This window comes from Triticum aestivum, chromosome 3A (assembly GCF_018294505.1).
Source record: "Triticum aestivum cultivar Chinese Spring chromosome 3A, IWGSC CS RefSeq v2.1, whole genome shotgun sequence".
Taxonomy (NCBI): Eukaryota; Viridiplantae; Streptophyta; class Magnoliopsida; order Poales; family Poaceae; genus Triticum; species Triticum aestivum.
The window spans coordinates 746199942-746205941 of NC_057800.1; the positions used below are offsets into that span (position 1 = coordinate 746199942).

At 44.1% G+C, this 6000-nt stretch overlaps 1 pseudogene; it reads right to left on the bottom strand.

The window, feature by feature from the left end:
- Positions 1-2870: 2870 nt before the first annotated feature.
- On the bottom strand, positions 2871-5478 carry LOC123059687 (11S globulin seed storage protein 2-like; annotated as a pseudogene).
- Between the last annotated feature and the right edge of the window lie 522 nt (positions 5479-6000).

The following is a 6000-nucleotide window of genomic DNA, read 5'->3' on the forward strand; positions in this document are numbered from 1 at the left end:
TGCGAGTACTTTGGATGAGTACTCACGGTTGCTTTCTTCCTCTTTTCCCCCTATCCCTTCTACCCGGTTGTCGCAACCAGTTGTTGGAGCCCAGGATCCAGACGCCATCGTCGACGACGACTCCTACTACACCGGAGGTGCCTACTACTACGTGCTGCCCGCTGACGACGACCAGGAGTAGTTAGGAGGATCCCAGGCAGGAGGCCTGTGCCTCTTTCGATCTATATCCCAGTTTGTGCTAGCCTTCTTAAGGCAAACTTGTTTAACTTATGTCTGTACTCATATATTGTTGCTTCCGCTGACTCGTCTATGATTGAGCTTTTGTATTCGAGCCCTCGAGGCCCCTGGCTTGTAATATGATGCTTGTATGACTTATTTTTATTTGTAGAGTTGTGTTGTGATATCTTCCCGTGGATCCCTGATCTTGATCGTACACGTTTGTGTGTATGATTAGTGTACAGTCAAATCGGGGGCGTCACAAAATGACACCTCCACAACCTCCAGATATGGAGGAGACTACATATGGAGGGAGCTCCAAAAATATGGCGATTGGGGTGGATGCTTTTATTACCCGTGGCCTGTGTTCAACTTTGTGTCCTGAAACTACTTAAAGCCAAGTTCAAAGCAGGTTGTGTAGAGTGGATTGACAAAAGTCACGAGAAGTGTCTCATTCTTTGGCAGCGAATTCAACGATTGGGCTAACTACATATTAAACTTTTTAAGAGTTTGTATGATGTTAAACATGTTTCTGTCGAAGTTATCAAATTATCAACGAAAAACATTTTTCTCTGTGTAATGCTTATAGGTAAAGCAAGAAGTAACAACAATCGAAGATATACGCTCTGGAACTGAAGCATGGGATGGGTAAGTACAAACTTGAAGGAGATGAGATTAGATTTACCATTTTCATTTTTTTGTAACGCAAAGCTTATTTTCTTGCTTTAAAGAAATTTGAGATAGAAACAATAATATACATGTAGGATTTAGACTCAACCATTGGATAAATATTTTCATGTTTACCCAACTTGCCATTGAAACAATTCCTTATATAACACTATCTTAAATTTTGTTTCCTTATTTGACACTGAATTTTTTTTCTTCCTTATCTAACAACGAGTCTAAAATTTATGCCCTTTATGACACTTTCGTTCATTTTAAATCTAAATGATATTTGAAAAGATCCTTTTGCCCCACATGTGGTATGTGTGTGTGCGGGACAGTAGTACACACACAACATCAGTACGGGGCAGTAGCACACAGACGCAGCGGCAACACATACACACATCAACACATACACATGCAGCGGCAGCACATACACACGCATCAGCACATACAAAAGAACACAACACGCACGCACGCAGCACACATCAACACACCCACGCATCAACACACATACAGCTGCACGCACGCACGCACACGCAGTCACGCAACAGCACACGCCGAGCAACATGCGCAGCAGCACACACGCACGCACGGACACACAAACATGCAGGCACGCAGCAACACATACGCACATGCGCGCACACACAACATTAGTAGAACACATGTGTGCGCGCTCACACACACAGCATAACACGCACGTGTGGACAAACATACCACATGAGGGGCAAAAGGATCTTTTCAGGTGTCATTTAGGCTTAAAATAGACAAAAGTGTCGTAAAAGGCATAAAATTTAGACCGGTTGTTAGATAAGGAAGAAATCATTTGTCAATTTCAAATAGAGCATAAAATTTAAACACGGTGTTAAATAAGGAATTCTCTCCTTGCCATTTGGGTTGGAATTATTGTAGTCTCCACAAGCCTCAGGACGAACCATCTAGCTAAGCCTAGGCTTAGTGATGATTAGCTTGGATAAGAATCTATTGGAATTTTCCTGTTAGAGTTTTCCATTTGGGGATGGATATTATATAAAGCTAAGGATAAGCTATGTTGTGCGAAGAATGGATAAACCAGAGGTAATCCTCGGAAAACCCCACTCCTGCATGTATCAACACACGATGCAACCGAAGCTTATGTCGTGACATAAGTTCGTGGCGATACCTCATCAGTAATACATACACAGGCCATATATAATTCATAAAAAGAAAACACAGTAACACATAGCAAAGACCATGTATGCCCCTTGCTCATAATAAATAAAAGTTGTCTTATGATATATCATTTTTTGCGGGTGGTCTTATGATATTAATTGTGGCTAGTTTGAATCCTCATTTTATGTTATGGCTTTTGTTCCAGAACTCGCGGGAATTGATCGTGGTGTTCTGATGCGTGCTTTGAGGCTGTTGGTACGGAAGGGAAAGCGAGTTTATTTAAGGGCACTTCAGACAAAGGCATTAAAATTTCTTCTTAAACTTTGTGCCAACTAACAGATGAATAATAATCTTGATAGATGTCCATGAAAATAATACATTCCGTCTTACCCGTATGTATGTACATTGATGACGTCCTTCTGGTCAGCATCGTTCAAACGTCAGTATTTATTTCCGGTGCCGAACTATTGTACCTCATAAGGAGGCTCAACTAATTCTAATCAAATATCAGATATATTGAGAACCATACTTACCTATAAGGAGGCAGATTCTTGTGACGAGCTCTTTTGAACCTTGATCGAACCACGCTAGTAGTACTAAAATGTAATTCGTACAGAAGAGAGGTTTTCTTCTTGTGTTATTATTATCACTATCAGCCAAACATAGAAAAGCTTCATTTGGTTTGCATGAATTTGATCTCTCTATAACCCGTCACTGACTGATTATCCGCACACACACACAACAGTAACAAATTACCCACTGCAGGAATATATCGATACACATCTTGCATTGATCAAACATTAACTGATCTCACAGATTTCAATAAAAACTAACCAGCGTGACAAATCCATCTCAGGCTTATTATTACATAATCCATCAAACACGACAAACTTCAATTTAACTAACCCTTGGCGACCCTAATCAAAACATAATCTAAGGTGTTGCCAAGCCAGAGATGGACAGATGTGCGGATGATCTAGTTGGGAGCAAAGAAGATCTCAGAGTCGAGCCTCTTGGAGCGGAACATCTTTTCCATCTCTGGCGTGCTGTTGAAGGCCGTCTCTAGCACCTCCGGCGATATCGCCTTCCACACCGACATCCTACCAGCCAAGTGGCTAAAGATCGGGGAGAGAAGTGCATTTTTCAATCCCGAACTCTTGCCCTAGTCTAATTTACAACCCCGAACTTCAATACCATCTAAATTACAACCCTCAACTCTCAAAACCGGTCAGGATTCAACCCTCCCCTCCTTATTGACTGGTTTTGACCAGGGGCGACCAGTTTTGACCAGTCATCGGGTCCAATCAGCATGCCACATCAGAAAAAAAATTCAAAATTTCAAGAAAATATAATTAAAAATCTGTAAGATCGAGAAAAAATCCGAAATAAAATTTCCTGGGGAAAAAGTTTGCAAAAAAAATTCAAGAACTTTTCCTGTAATTTTCAGGAAAAAATAAAAATAATAATTTTTTTGGAAATTACTTTTTCTAGAAATTTTAAATTTTTTATTTTACATTTTTAAATATTTTTCTTGGGAATTTTAAATTTTTCCCTGGAGTTTTTTTAATTTTAAGTATTTTTTGGTTTTTCATGGAAATATTGATAATTTTGTTTTCGGAAATTCGTTTTTTATTTTTCCTTAATTTTTTCCTGCAAATTTGATTTTTTATTTCTTTTCCTGGATTTTTTTTCGATTTTACAGATTCAAATTTTTTTGCTGACGTGGCATGCTGGCTGGACCTGTTGACTGGTCGAAACCGGTCAACAGAGAGGAGAGGGTTGAATCCTAACCGGTTTTGAGAGTTGGGGGTTGTAATTTAGACGTCATTGGAGTTTGGGGTTGTAAACTAGACCAGGGCGAGAGTTCGTGGTTGAAATATGCACTTCTTTCAAGATCGGGCTGCATTTGTTTTGCACAACACAAACATTAGTTGGTCAAATCGACCGATATAACTAGATAAATGCAAAACTATTGATTAAACTTGAATATGTAGGAAAATTACATTTTGAGAAAATGCAAAACATGCCACAATATTGTGCAACTAAGGGCATATACAAAAATGCTAAACAAACGGGAGGAATCTAGTCTGTAAGAAACTTTCCTAGTTGGAACTAGAAATAAGTTCATACTTGATTGTTGCAAAACTAAAACAGAATATGTGGAACAAAAATAATGCATCAGATCTGATATACGCATGCATGTTTACCTACATTTTTACTATCAAAATGCAGTCAGAAAAGATACAGTGGCATTTTTTAATCCACAACTACTGAATGAACTTGAATATGTAGCAGGAAACTTTAATGTCAGACAGGGCAACGAATGACACAAAATTGTGCAACTAATTAGGGCCATATATACTTGAATTTCGCAAAATTGAAACATAATATACCGAACAAAAATAATGCTAGAAAATATGATGTACACATGCATATCAAAAGTTCTAGCTGGTCAACTACTAGAGTAAAATACGTACTTTGGCGTGGTGATGATGGAGAACCACTCCATGCCGGTGTCGTCTGCGATCTTGGAGACGACGAAGAACCTAGGCACGATGAAGAGGCAGCCCGCCTCGGCGCGGGTCTCCAGTACACGGGTGCCGTCGATGCCGACGACCTGGACGCGGCCGCCGCCGCGCACTATGTAGGTGACCTGGTAGGCCGAGTCGCAGGAGAATCCCGGCGAGCACATGGAGCGACCGTCGATCCTCACGAGGTCAGAGCCCAGCCCAACGTCCTTCACCGGTGGCAGGTTGGCCGTGTTGAGCACCACCACGCGGCCGCCGCCCGGGATGTCCACGTCGAGCGGCGCCTCGAGGCAGTTGAGCACCACGCCCTGGCGGTCCTCGGCGCGAGGCTCCGGCATCCGGTGCCCCGCGGCGATCTTGACGATGCCGGAGCCAGGCTGGGTGGAGACGATCTTGGCGGCGGCGTCCTGGTCGAGGTCCCAGGCGCGCGCGACGAACTCGGTGGAGAAGCCCGTGAAGATGCCGGTGGCGCCGGTGAGCTGGAAGTTGGTGAAGCGGCCGGGAGTGTGGCCCTTGGAGGTGTCGCCGAGGAAGAGCACCACCAGCTCCGCGGCGGCGCCCTCGGCGTTGTGCTACCAGGTGACGGCGCCGAAGGGGAGCGCCAGGGTGTCGCCCTCCTTGACGGGGATCACCTTCTCGCTGGCCGCCTCGGGGAGGACGAGGCCGCAGGCGCCGGCGCCCTGGAGCACGTAGGCGATCTTGGCCGAGTCGGAGTAGCTGGGGAGCGCGAGGCCGCCGGCGGAGAGGTGCAGCTTGGCGGCGCCGATGGAGGCCGCGCCGAGCATGGGCAGGTCGGCCGGCGACCAGTCGTAGTAGGCGCCGCCGTCGCTGCCGTAGGCCTTGGCGGGCTTCTTGTGCGACAGGTCCATGGACATGACCTCGGCGTTGGAAGTGTGCTGCACCATCGTTTCGTTGTCAAGATGAGATTGTACGTGGGAGAGGAGGAGGAAGATCGATTTGAATGGGATGGAGGAAGTGGATGCGGAATGGTCCATATTTATAGTTGCGGGTTTAGAAGATAGATAATGAATCCTAGTTGTTAGAGATAACTGATCGATCGATCCTGATGTGAAACAAGATGCGAGCACGCACGCACGCACGTGTTGCATGCAGCGTTGTAACTTAGTCGTAGCGAGTACCAAGTACGTACGTGTAAGACAATAAATTTTGGGGAACCAGCACAACCCTCTAGAGGTGGCTTATCTCATTATATATAATGGTTGTGTTACAATATGTACATAAGTACAGAAGCTATACATAGTCTAACACCCTCCCTCAATCTTAGCCACTTTTTAAAGAACTGAGAAGGGTAAGATTGCGCCTACAAGCCTCAAACTGTGGCAGCGGTAAAGGCTTAGTGAAGATGTCTGCAAGTTGATCCTTAGATGAGATAAACTTGATCTGGAGTTGCTTCTGCGATACACGTTCCCGTACAAAGTGA